Source organism: Ochlerotatus camptorhynchus, unplaced genomic scaffold (genome assembly GCF_037179485.1).
Source record: "Ochlerotatus camptorhynchus isolate MF236.1 unplaced genomic scaffold, CSIRO-AGI_Acam_v1.1 ptg000371l, whole genome shotgun sequence".
Taxonomy (NCBI): Eukaryota; Metazoa; Arthropoda; class Insecta; order Diptera; family Culicidae; genus Ochlerotatus; species Ochlerotatus camptorhynchus.
This window is the reverse complement of record NW_027040859.1, coordinates 924941-939437: the sequence shown is the minus strand read 5'-3', so window position 1 is coordinate 939437 and position 14497 is coordinate 924941. Positions and strand designations below refer to the sequence as shown.

General features: G+C 41.0%; 1 protein-coding gene across 1 annotated transcript in view; it reads right to left on the bottom strand.

Moving 5' to 3' along the window:
* Positions 1-14497, bottom strand: part of Cow (Proteoglycan Cow) — a 711953-nt gene that overhangs the window by 13566 nt on the left and 683890 nt on the right. The gene's annotated exons all lie outside the window — the stretch shown is intronic.

Sequence of the window (14497 nt, the reverse complement as noted above, 5' to 3'; positions counted from 1 at the left end):
GTGCTCTCGCATTGACCACAGCTATGGTACCGGCCGGACTTTCGAGTGCAAGAATTTAATTATATTTATGAAGTGCCAAGCCGACCGACCACGCAAAGGTAAATCCCAATCCGGGCGATGAAGAAGCACAAATCCTCGGTTTTCGAATTTGTGCGCTCGCTGCAGGTAGAGGCCTATTAGAGCTACAAATCAACTCGTTGATAGGGAGAAGCCGCCACCCTTCTAGCTGACGTCTTTCCTTTTGCAGCGAAAGCATTTGGCATCGTACACAGAACACCCGGAAGAGAACAAACAGCAAATCTCGACACGAAACCCCCAAAAGCCAAGGTGGAATTGGAAGCGACTCTGGTAAACGGAGCACGACCGGACGGTTTGGCTTTTAATTAGAATTCAACCTCTCGCTGAACCATTTGGCCACTTTTGAAGTGACCTCATGCTCGGCTGTCGCTGTGCATCCGGTGAGATGATGCACCGGTGATTTTGACACACTTTCCCACCAACAGCAAAACCGTCTCACAGGTCCTGCTGCGGATGCTGGCCGTTGCACTGACAGCTGTAGCCAGTGAGTGGTTCTTTCTATTCTTTCCCATCCATCCGAAAGCGTAAAATGGATAGATGAGAGGAAGATGAAATTGGAATGCATTGTTTGAAGTGGATTTACGCTGAGCTTGGATTGAATTTAACAGCTTTACATTGTAAAACACAGAACGAATTACGTTGATTGCACCGACGGTAACGATTCCAGACAGAATGAGGTGGCGGGAAACGAAAGAAACAGCTTGTAATTTGCATTCAAACTACATTCAATTACTGAAACCTGATTGATGATTCTCCTGATGTGCATTTGATCTGAGTGTTTGATCAGCTTGATTGCAGCAGCTGTGTATCTTTGAATTCTTAGCAAAGTAGTTTGAGGTTCTTTTTTTTATTATTCAGATTGCAGGATGCTATGCAACATGCTTATGGGAGGCTAGTCAACAATCAGACAGCACGAACAATGAGTCTGTAGAATTTTCCAATCTGTTAAGGTCAGCTGGATTTCGTTGGTATATTTTTGGGTAATCGTGGTTCTGAAAATCCACAATTATGAAGAGTTGCTTTAATTGCTGAGAACTTTGTTCCTATCTTTTATCATAAAAGAAAAGAAAGAGGTATGATTTTTGATCAACTCCTTTTTTAAATAAAATTGTGAATAACATCTTCAAAAAAGAGACACAGAAATATTAATGTCAGCTTGTTAGCTTAATATATGACGGCTTTTAAGAAAATGCAAGAATTCTACTATTGTGGATCAAGGTATTCACCAAAACGACAAATGTCACAAAATCCAATATTGATGACATGCAATTGGTAGGGAAAATTTACCAGAGCTGCCCTTGCTTCTACATGTTGCTACAATTGGATTTCACAAAATATTTTGACGTGCCTTTCCGTTTTTTATATCAATATTATGTTGCCAAAACAGGAATGTTGACAAAATCGGGAATTTTGTACACACTTAAAATCAAAATCTGTCCTCGGTGAAATATATTGCCGTAACAGTTCAGTAAACTGAAAATTTGCCGAAGTTTTGCTAAACATATAATCACAGACAAACAGACATAACACTCGCAAGTTGTTCATCGAACAAGCATTTAACTGTCAATTTAAAAGTATCGTAGTTGGTAGTACCGCCACCTGTGGCGCGCATAGTCATTTCCCTTGAGTTTGACGTTTACACACTACCGCCATCTGTTCAGCGTACTACCCACCAAAGTGTACTCAACAGATGGCGGTAATGTTTTAGCGACGATGTTTTACAATGATAAATATTATATGTGTTATGTCTGTTTGTCTGTGATATAATAGTTCACATCAAATTTCGGTAAAAACAATCATTTACCAAGCTTCGTCAATTGTAATCACTGATATAACCGGAAAAATTTCAAACTGCCGAAATCAGCAAAATAATATAACGAACTATACGGCATTCACATTTTGCTTAGCCAAAAATACTTGAAATACCTGTCAACGAAGACTGACACATAAATAACTGCCAGGATAAAATTAGGTTAGGTGCGCATGAAAATTTAAAAGTAGTAGCGTCGTAGTTTAGAAAAATCAGTGAGGATGAATCCGGAGAACTTTGAGATTTGGGCGTAGCTGTTTTTGTAACATGTCAATCGCTGATTTCTCGCGAATAAAAGAACAATATCGTGAACATACTACATCAAAAGGTAGAGGAACCATTCATCTACCTGTTTGTGTTGTTAGTTTTTGAGATTGAGCTTTAATTCGCGAGAAATCGTCAAATGAAGTGTTTTTTTTACAAAAGCAATTACGCCCTAATCTCGAAGTTCTCCGGGATCAATCTTCCTCGACGGAAGAAGCAGCACCGACAATCGGAGATCAGATGTCCGATTACGAGTACTACAAAAAGGATGTAGAAGATGATCGAACGACCTTCTACGGACCGCTAGATCCGAAGCAATCAGTTTCAAAAATTCCTTGCAGTGGCTGTGGTGCATTACTGCAATTCGCCGAACCGTGCATTCCCGGGTACCTGCCCAGTAGTTGTTTATGAATAAATCCAAGCAGCAAGTAATGACCACAATCTGCGAGAGGTGCCAGAGATGCCAGATTACATCGAGGCAGGCATGGAAAATCATTTACATTCATTTCATACAATCATTTACATTCATTTGCCTCTAACTTTTTTCATCAACAGCATTCCGCAAAATGATGTGTAGAGCTTTTGTAGGTTTTGTTGTTAGCTACAACAATTGCTCATAACTCAAATCTGTATCTCTTATGCATCACGAACTAGAGCTGGCAGAACTTGTTACTGTTTTTCAGTGAATGTAAATTACATTCACTGAAAAACAGTAGTGCCTTCTGTTCGCTATGGTTCGTCATACATCAGAGATATGGATTTGACTTGTTAACAAAAGTTGTAGCTAATAACAAAACCTACAAAAACTATTTACATCATTTTGCGGAGTGCTGTTAATGAAAAAAGTTAGAGGCAAATGAATGTAAATGAATGCACGAAATGAATGCAAATGATTTTCCATGCCTGCATCGAGGATATGAAGTCACTCGTCCTGTTGCTGGTTGGTACCATTTTGCTAGACTTCTGTTTAATAAAAAAAATGTTATTAATTCCTCTTGTAATCCCTTTCAGGTGGATCTCCTCGATCTCCCGTGCTCCATCTGACCGGGTCTGTCGGAAATTATTGGACCCAAACGATCGATAATCTTCGTCGCGAACAAAGTCGACCTTCTTCTAAGGAACTGCCCAGGCTATCTGAACAACACTCGGAACAACTTTCCTGGATGTTGGCTTCACCAGAAATAACATCAAACACGTGTCGCTCATCTCGGTCACCACCGGTTACGGAGTAGAACAGCTGATCACTAAAATTCACAACTCTGGGGAACACGTGGTGAAATCTATCTGGTCGGATGCACCAACGTTGGCAAGAACTCCCTGTTCAACGGTCTTGTCCGGTCCGATCTGTGCAAAGTCAAAGCAACTGATCTGATCCAACGAGCCACCCACGGCTTGAGACATAACGGGGAACGGCACTCGTCGGCAATTTTGAAAATAAAGCCCAATTGTCGATTAGCTCTGGAGATGATGTCATTGTAGTGGATTCTGAAAGTGAGTCTGCAGTCCAAGGTAACGCCGAGATCCTTTATGTGCTCTACACGAGCAAGACAGCGTCCGTAGAGAACATAGTCAAGCATGATTGGTTCGATTTTTCGGTGATAGGAAATAACGTTACATTTTTCGATGCTTAGACTAATAAAATTTCTTGAGCATCAGTCAGCAAAAATACGTAACATATTCTGGAGATCCCAAGAGTCCGAAAGACTTTTAATAATTTTGTAGATTTTCGTATCGTCTGCATAGAAAACGCGGCATCCTGATGGTATCAGAAAGCAGTAGCGGTCCTAGGTTATACCAACAATCAATACGAAACTAACGATTTTAAATTGGCTCACCACTTTAGTAGCCTATTGGTCCCAAGCAAACGATTAACGTACCCTATTCTAGTTGAAATTCTATTACTACACTATGTTTGTTTTGATTCGCTATGAAAGTTTGACAGATAACATCAGGGGTGTGTGGATTCATGCAGAACATGCAGGGGTGAGTGAAATAGCTTGGGACTGCTTGGGACCGTTGTTCTGGTACTGAGTGAGCCAAAAATAATAATGATTTTCTTCGGGACCCAGTGGTCTTAGAGTTACCTCTATGGTTATACTGCCTTGCGGAACTCCCGAGTTGTTTGAGAAAACATCCGATTCCGACGAGCCAATCTTAACCCGTACATAGCGATTCACCAAGTAAGATCTGAACCAATCCACAGCCGTTGACGAGACGCCAAGTATCTCCAGCTTGGCAAGCAAGATATTATGGTCCACCGTGTTAAATGCAGCTTTTAGATCCATATACGCAGCATCGACTTGCCATCCTGAATCCATGCATCGCAAACAGTTAGAAGTAAACTGCACCAGGTTCGTAGACACGGAGCGCTTCGGGTAAAAGCCGTGCTGTTCTGTATCGATATAATTTTTGCAACACGCGAAAGTGCATCACAGTGCATCATTTATGATAACCTCGAACAGTTTTGAGCAGGCACACAGGGAGGTGATTCTACGGTAATTTGTGACATTCCGTTTATCTCCTTTTTTGTAGACTGGGAACAGATAAGAAAGTTTCCAGCGGCAGGGGAACTCACATTGCTGTGCCGAGAGATTGAATAGCCTCGCAAAAGAAAGGCAGAGATTGCTACACAACGTTTTAGAACAGATTACGGAATGCCGTCAGGTCCGGCGGTGAACGAGAGCTTCAGTTTGCGTGTTACGGCTATCACCATGACTTCCGAAATGCGCGAAATATCGAAACTAAACACATCACGTGGCATCCCAACAGTAACATCCAGCACTTGTGCCGGCGAAGCGGAGAAATCTTGGAGCACTTGCCTGAAATGACGAGCAAACAAGTCGCCTTTTTCTCTTTCGCTATTAGCCGAGTCATTCCCGAGAAACATGGAACAAGGCAACCCGGATTCCTTCCGTTTGGAGTTGACAAACGACCAAAAACTTTTCGGATTCGTGCGAAGGTTCGGTTCCGTGCGTCTCACGTGTCGATTATAGAGAAAACGATTGTAATTTCGATAACTACCTACGACTCGCAAAATTGAACAGTCGTTTGTAGTACGGCGAGCGAGAGTTACAATAGGGTAGAGAACTACTTCGGCCTAATCGCCCATTTTGGGCCTATCGAGCAGAAAACTTCAAATAAATCCATGATTGCACAGTTAACAAGTCAATTATGCGTTTGGTACGATACTTTAGTTAATAAGCTACGGAACGAAGTCAATAAGAACGCGTGATATGAAGGTTTGCACCCATTATTCGCAAAAACAAAAGAAGCGCTCCGACCGAATCAATTTTTATGTTTATCCGATAGGCCGATGTGAATTCATTGGCGTTTCAATGGCGTTTCAATGCGTTAGGCCGAGTTTAGAATCCGTAGGCCGAGTTTGGCGTCAAGAAGCAGTGTTAGACTTTTGACAATATCTCAACGATTGGTTTCTCTATATCAAATCTTACGATACATACGGAAAGGTAAATAAAATTGGAAGCCATCAGTAATAATAACATTCCGTTTGGTGCTAAACTGCGCTAGATTAGGCAAGACTAAGAGCGGGTTGTGCTTAATAGGCTGGAAATGGGGTAGTTAACCCTACTTTCGGAGGGCAGCAGAGCGTTGACGTTTTAGCACGCGTAAGCGTGGGTTGGACCATGGAGGCTTTTGCGGGGGTCGTCGTGCTGGGACAATGCGGAAAATACCATCTTCCAGTGCAGCACTGAAAAAATTCACGCCATCATTCAAGCTAGCGGCTGATTCGATAAATTGCCAATCAATTTCCGGAAGCGCATTGTTCAATGCAACATAATCGGCGAATGCAACTCGGCAAAAGTCCAAAAAGTAGCACTCAGATGACGGCTTAAAAACAATCGGCGAACGTAAACTAAATGACGCAACGAGAGCGGGATGATCGGCATCTAGATCATTCAGTGGCACGACCAGCAAGGAAACAGAAGTGCCCGGTAATTGCGGAATCATTTGCCAGGACAAGATCTAGCAAACGTCGATTTCGGTTCGGAAAAGTATTCGCTTGTGTGAACCCGTAAAAGTTAAAACCGTCCAAAAGAGCACAGCAAGCAACCGGCATATGCATATGCCACTGCAAACCAGCTTGATTGTAGTCGCCAAATACGCTATTACAGCTTATATCACGTAATATTGGCTATCTTGCAATGAGCACTATACTGATGCAAAATTTGAAATTTTCACTCCACACTGTCACACACTCAAACGGTTCCAAATTGGGCCCTGATTAGCCTCCCAAAACTTGAACTCATTTAGTGAGAAACTGACTTGGCACAAACCATTTGAAGTTTATATGGAAATTACTATGGGAAAGCAAAACTTTTTGTTCATTGTCTTTTAGCCTTTTTACATATTGTACTGTTAACAAATTCTATTGCTATTCACATGGGAATCTTTATCAGCTACAACTTTGCACAAAATCGTTTTTCAACCAAACGTCAAATGAAATAGTTATTAATTGTTTAAGAGATTGATAATCTTATGGCAAGAATTAGCAACTGTATTGTGGGCAACACTGTATTCTGCAGTGTGACATAGTAGCCATGATTTTTGTCCTCTATTCTACGCGCCATAAACACCAATGTTGCCTGCTGAACAGTTGATTGAGCATAATCATAAGACATTAGTGAGTTGAATCCTTAATAATTTTTGTTCCTTACATTTGATCGAAAAGTGGTCTTGAACAAAGTGGTAGCTGAGAAAATTTTCAACAAGCTCAGCTATATTCACAAGACGCGACGCGAGACAAGACACAACACTTATCGTTCTTACAACTTTAAAATAAATTAAAATTTACCTTACTGTCGACCGGTTTCGGGCGTGATGCTGCCCATCTACGGGACAATGTCCGACCCATGGGCAGCATCACGCCCGAAACCGGTCGATAGTAAGGTAAATTTTAATTTATTTTAAAGTTGTAAGAACGATAAGTGTTGTGTCTTGGCTCGCGTCGCGTCTTGTGAATGTCGTGTAGTTCTTACGTTAGCACAAAACATAAAAAATAAGTGAAGCTCAGCTATCATTTTCTAAAGTAGAGTGAACTGGTGAATTTTGAGATAGATATGAACCGAAATTATGGTTTCTCCATATTAATTTCCATGTAAACTTCAAATGGATTGTGCCAAGTCAGTTTCTCACTAAATTAGTTCAAATTTTGGGAGGCTAATTTGGAACCGTTTGAGCACTGTGAAGTGAAAATTTCAAATTTGGCATCAGTCTAATGAGCACTCATACATAGGATTTCCAGTGAGACGTGCAGACGTTTTTCTCGATTGCGCTTATCACTAGTGAAGCATTTACGTTTTGGATACCCTTCTATCCGCTGCGCCGCGTCGCCTGCAAAAGTGTTTCGCGATGAGGCGAGAAAACACTTTTAAGATTGACTATTCGCAGTTCTCCGTCAAGCCGTCGGTCGAAAAACTCTATGGTTTTTGTCGTTCGGTTCTCGGTCTAAATAGGGAAGACATTAAAAGTCTTCAGTGCCACAGAGGTGGAGCATGTGCCTTCGTCAAAGTCAGTGACTTGACGCTGGCACAAAAAGTCGTTGACGAACATGACGGGAAGCATGAAGTGGAGTGTGAGGGGAAGAAACACAAGCTTCGGATCACGTTGGAAGATGGTAGTGTTGAAGTGCGGGTTTACGACCTTCCTGAATATGTGTCTGAAGAGAAAGTCTTTAGTTTCCTAAGTGCGTTCGGGGAAGTGATCTCAGTTCACGAGGTATCGTGGGGTGAGAGTAATGAATGTGAAGGCATACCGCTCGGCATATGGTCTGCTCGTATGCTAGTGAAGCGGAACATTGACTCGTGGGTCACCGTCGATGGAGAGCAAGCATTCGTTGTTTACAAGGGACAGCTGCAATCCTGCCGCCACTGCAAAGAGCAAGCGCACACTGGCATATCATGTGTCCAGAACAAAAAGCTACTGTACCAGAAAAGCTACGTGAATGTCACGAAGCAAACTGGACAGGCCAATAGGTCAACAGCCGGTCAGCAACCCAAAAAAGCTGGTGCGAAACCACCAAACACGAAACTAGTCGGTCAAAAATCCACTACTCCGCCATCGTTAGAGTCAGACGTTTTCCCCGAACTGCCGAAGAGCCAGAGTGAATTCTCAGGCCCGAAAACACACACACGCAGCCAGCCTGCAGCAGGGTCTGCGCAAGAACGTTGAGCGCACAATGTGTCAAGTTCGTTCCTAACACCACCACAAGCTGTCGTGGCTTTGGATGACGTGTTCAAAAAGCCAGAAAATGCGCTGCGATCGCAGAGCAGAAGCGGCAACGGGAACGAAACCGATGAATCCTCCGCTTCCACGAGCAGTAGACGAAGCCGAGGAAAACCAGCCGGTAAAAAACCCCGCCGGGATGACGACGACGACGAGAGGGACGAGGACAATCGCTTATAAATGGCTCTCACGTCGTACAACATCTCGTCCATCAACATCGGCACCATCACGAACCCCACGAAACTGAACGCGCTCCGAAGCTTCATAAACAGCCATAGCCTCGATATCGTGTGTCTACAAGAAGTAGAGAACGAGCAGCTCTCCTTGCCTGGCTACGTCGTTTTCTTCAATGTGGACCATACGAGAAGGGGAACAGCTATTGCCCTGAAGGAACACATCCAGGCCACTCACATCGAGAGAAGCTTGGACGGCCGACTGCTTGCGCTGAGAGTGCAAGACACAACGATCTGTAATGTTTACGCTCCCTCCGGCTCTTCGCTACGTGCAGCTCGGGAGAACTTTTTCAATGGGACGCTTGCCTACTATCTCCGCCATCGTACCACGCATGTCATTCTGGCCGGCGATTTCAATTGCGTGCTTTGAACAAGTGATTCTAGCAGCCCAAACACTAGTCCCGCCCTCAAAACAGCCGTCCAGCAACTGCAGCTCCACGACGTATGGGAGAAACTGTGTCCGCGTGATCCAGGTTTCACGTACGTCTGCCGTAACGCACAGTCGCGACTCGATCGTATTTACGTCAGCAGTGATTTGCGCGATCACCTGCGAGCAGCACATGCACACGTCTGCTCATTTACCGACCACAAAGCGCAGGTACTCCGACTTTGTCTCCCCCATCTTGGTCAAGAGCATGGCCGTGGATTTTGGTCCCTTCGGCCCTATCTTCTGAGTGACGAGAACGTTGCCGAGTTCCAATACCAGTGGCAATATTGGACCCGGCAGCGCAGAAACTATGGCTCCTGGATCGAATGGTGGATTTTGTTCGCTAAGCCCAAGATCAAATGCTTTTTCAAGTGGAAATCTCGAGCCGTCTTCGATGAATTCCACAGAGAACATCAGTATCTCTACAGCGAGCTTCGGTTAGCTTACGACGGGTACTACCAGCACCCTGAAATGATAACCAACATAAACCGGTTGAAAGGTGAAATGCTAGCACTTCAACGGAGATTTTCCTACACGTTCATGCGAATGAATGAAACACATGTGGCGGGAGAACCCATGTCAATATTCCAATTGGGGGAGAGGCGAAGGAAGAGAACCGTCATCACGCAGCTGCAGACAGAGCAAGACGAAACGGTAGCAGAGCCACGAGCGATCGAGACGCATATGATGGACTACTTCTCGACGCTGTACTCGGAGGCCGATGACATAGTAACGCGCTTAGCGAAGCGTGCGCGTGCGCGTGTACGTGTGCGTCTGAGCTGCTTTGATGAGCGTCCATGCAAAATGCTTGGTAAAACGCTTACACCTGTCATAGTAAACGCGTTGCGCTGCGTCAGCAATAGCGTCAAAGCACTCCTTGAAGTGTTTTCACGCGCGTGCACGCAAAAGACTGTTGTAGCGCCATTGAAATTAAATGGTGATCGACTAGGTAGCTGCGATTTCGGTCGTATTTTATAAAATGAATATGAATAATTGCGTCATAAATAGCATCGGTAGATTAAGTACATTTTAATATAGCCGGCATTTTTGTTCTATTAAATGTTACATGTTAAATGTTAAACAAATTGTTAATAAAGAATTTTGAAATGTAAAATGTTAAATGTAATATGTTAATTGTTAAATGGTAATTGCCACATTTTACATGTAATGCTTCATGTTGAATGTTAAATTTTAATTGATAAAATGATAAATTTTAAGTGTTAAATCTTCAATTGGTTAATTTTAAATGCAAAATGTTAATTGTTTAACGTGAAATGCTTAATGTTAAATGTTAAATGCCAAATGCTAGATGGTAAATGTAAAAAAACTAGATGTTAATTGCTAAATGTAGAGTGTAAAATGTGCATGTTAAATGTTGATTGCTGATGTTAAATGTCAATTGTTAGATGTTAATGCTGAATGAGTATGTCAAATGCTAAATTCTTAATGAAACATGTTAAATGTAAATTGTCAATTGTTACATATTACATGTAATATGTTAAACTTTAAAGTTTAAATGTTAAATATTAAATGATAAAGGTTTAATGCTAAATTTAATGCTTAATATAAATGCAACATGTGAATTGTAAAATATAAAATGCTTAATGTTTAATGCTAAATGATTAATGCTAAATGTTATATGTTACATGTTACATACATGTTAATTGGTAAATTTTAAATCAGAATGCTTAATTTTAGATGTAAAAAGCTGAATGTGAATGTTAAATGCTAAATGCTCAGGATAAAATTTTAAATTTAACATATTATCCGTAAAATGTAACATGTGAGATGTAAAATGTTTATTGATCCAGGTTACATTTAATATGTGAAATTATAAACGTAAAATGTTCAAAGCTAAATGTTAAATGTTAAATTTTTAATGTTAAATTATAAATGTAAAATGTTCAATATTAAATGTAAGATGGTATATGTTAATTGCTAAATAGTAAATGCTAAATATAAAATGTAAATTATAGCAATTTAATTTGCGTTAAAACGTTAAATGTAAAAATTTTAATGTTAAATGATCCAAGTTAAATGTTCAATAATAAATTTCAGATGGAAAATGTAAAATGCTAAATGTTAAATGCTAAATGTTAAATGCTTAATAATAAATGCTGAATGTAAAATGTAATGTATAAAATGCTTAATGTTAATTGCTAAATGATTAATGCTAAATGTTACACGTTACATGTTGCACGTTTAGTGTTAGTTGTTAAATGTTTAATGATAAATGTTAAATGTTACATGTTTCATGTTTCATGTTCCATGTTCCATGTTAAATGTTACATGTTACATATAATATTTAACATTTATAATTTAACATTTTACATTGGAGCAAGTAACAAACAACATGTAACATTTAACATTGAACATGTTAACTTTAGTATTTAACATTTAACCACAGACAAACAGACATAACACATAGAATAATTTTCGCAGTAAAACATCGTCGCTAAAACTCTACCGCCATCTGTTGAGTACACTGTGATAGGCAGTAAGCTCAACAGATGGCAGTTGTGAATAAACTTCATACGACTCCCATTGCCCTTGGGCCTTTAGCAGTTTACATTTAACGATTTGCATTTAACATTTAAAATTTAGCGTTAAGCATTGAACATTTAACGTTTAACAATCAACATTCAGCATTATAAATTAAAACAATTTAACATTCTACAATTCACATTTAAAATTACGCATAAAGCATTTAACATTTAGTATGTTCTATTCAACATTTAAAATTAAACATGTTCAATCTATTTCTTGTGTTGAAAACAACGGCTCGTTTGCAACAAAAATGAAACAATTATTTTTGCGCGTTTTCCTGCTTTGCTGTCATACCGAATAGCAACCCATCTCGGTTTGCAACTTGGTCCACAAATTTGATGACACGCTGCTACCCGGTCGTGTGTTCACGGTTTTTTCGCTATTTTGTAGACCCATTTACGAGCCCACTTAGCTCCCATTTGGTCGTTGGGTTGCCGAAATAGAGATAAGGCCCCGTTTGGAGCCCGCGGTGGAGATGCTCTTAACGATAAATAAACCGATGGAACTTTTCATTAGCTACCGATTATGAAGAAAAAAAAATCCGACCCGCTAGAACATTCCTCAAAGTGCTTACGCAAGTGAACGGAGAGACTGCTGTTTAATTGGAATTAAAATGCATATCGACTCAGAAACACTAATTTCGCTAGTTTTCGCAAAAAAACCACTGTGGGATAAAACGGTGAAGCAATACCGGATCAGGACGTTGGTGCACAAGCTCTGGCGCCAGGTTTCAACCGAATTAGGAAACGATGTTACAAGTAAGTTAAAAGCAAATTGCAATATATGGGTGCGGAAATCTTATGTTTCATTTTTGTTCTTCAGCGGAAGCTTGCAAGAAAAAGTGGAAGTCATTACGGGATCATTTCGGGAAAGAGTTGAGAAAAGTTCCTGAATATAGATCAGGAGACCCAGGACCAGATAACTACGAGACGTACACCGCTTGGCCACATTTCAAATCCATGCTGTTTCTTAAGGGCCAAATGATACCACGAAAATCTGGAGGCAATCTGCAAGCTGATGCCTCCGAGACGATGGAATATTTGAACGATAATGACGTGCAGCAAACGACAACAGAGAACACTGCTGACGAATCAATTCAGTTGCTTGAAGTCCCGGATTCATCTGATGTTGATGAAACGATCCCACGTCCACAACCCAGACCTGGTAAAAGAGGTCTGCAACACCAATTGGTCGACATCGAAACACGCAAGTTGAAGCTTTTAGAAAAAAAAAAGTACGCAAAACCAACACTGATGATGACGAAGACGAGGCATTTTTTTAAAGTTTGCTGCCCCATGTTCGGAAGTTGAAGCCAGAGGCGAAGTTATTGTTTCGGATGGATATACAGAAAGTCGTACAGGAACATGTGTACCAGAAAAACCGTTTCCTGAACGATTCGAACCAGAACCTCGATGTACATGGAGCTGCAACTTCAGAAAATCCCATGCTGTTCCAGTATTCTACTCCAGTGCGAAGTCGAATGGAATTTACCGAAACGATTGGAAGAACTCCCCGCTCACATGATGGTTCTGGATATCATAGCTCTCCGCATTTTCAGAGCCAAGCTGGAATTGTTACTATTCTGAACCCGGACGAACAGATTGATGCTGCAGATCAATTCCCTACAGTCATTTCATCTGCAAGACAGTACTACACGGTAATCACTTCGCCAATTTCCAGTGCACTATCACAACAGTGAGTTTTATTTTCATTTACCTGTCAATTACATTTAATGCCTGTATTCAAATAAAACAAATTTCAGTTATTCAGATTTTGTTTTTGTTCACAAATTTCATCAAGTAGTTTCGTACGGCACTGCCTGTTTTCGTGGAAACCCTGTTGAAATTGGTTACGTTATTGTTGTTGGCCATGTTTGTAAATACGGCAGCTTCCTCCAACTGCGCTTCAACTCCTTCATGGTCAATTATGATATTGTGCAGGATGCAAACTGCTTTCACAATGCCATCAGAAAATTCCGGCATTGTTTCAATTGGCTTGCATAAAATTCTCCATTTAGTGGTCATGATGCCGAATGCGCATTCAACGCATTTCCTTGCCCAAGAAAATCTTGCGTTAAAATATTCATATTCCGGACACAGTTGCGATCTTGGATACGGACGGAGCAAGTTTCTCATCAGAGGGTACGCTTCATCTCCTATGAACACGTGCGGCATTTTAGAACGTAAATCTGGATCAGGTAATGGAGCATCTGGTGGAACGTTTAGCTTTCCTTCATGCAACAATTGATACATGTCGGATGCGTTAAACGTTCCTCCATCGCTCTGCTTTCCATATCCTCCGGTTTCGATCATCAAAAATCTGCTGTTTGCATCTGCGACTGCTTGTAGCACAGTTGAAAAAAAACCCTTGTAGTTGTAAAACAGCGATCCAGATCCCGGAGTGCACTTTATGCGGATATGCTTCCCATCAATGGAACCTATGCAATTTGGGAAGTTCCATTTTTTCCAGTACTCTTCAGCTACCATCCGTAACATTTGTTCTGTGGGTATTGGCATGTAAATGGGCTGAAACACTTCCCATAAAACTTGACATGTTTCACGCACTATTGCAGCAACAGTTGATCGACCCATTCGAAAAGAAAATCCTAGCGTGGTGAATGATGATCCGGTTGCTAGATACCTACAAAAAATAAGTTATGTATTTATAAATTATGTTATTTTCCATTTATTGAAAACACTTCCTTACCTCAGTGTAACAATGAACCGTTCGCAAGGCAAGATTGGTTCTTTATTAAAATTTGTCCAGTTTTTCATCAGTTTACATTTGATCATATCCATCATCAGGTCAAAAGTTGACATGTCCACCCGAGTGTAAGAACGGAATTTCTCCGGGTGTTTACGAAGATCGGGGTAGAGTCGGTTAAACTCTCCATCT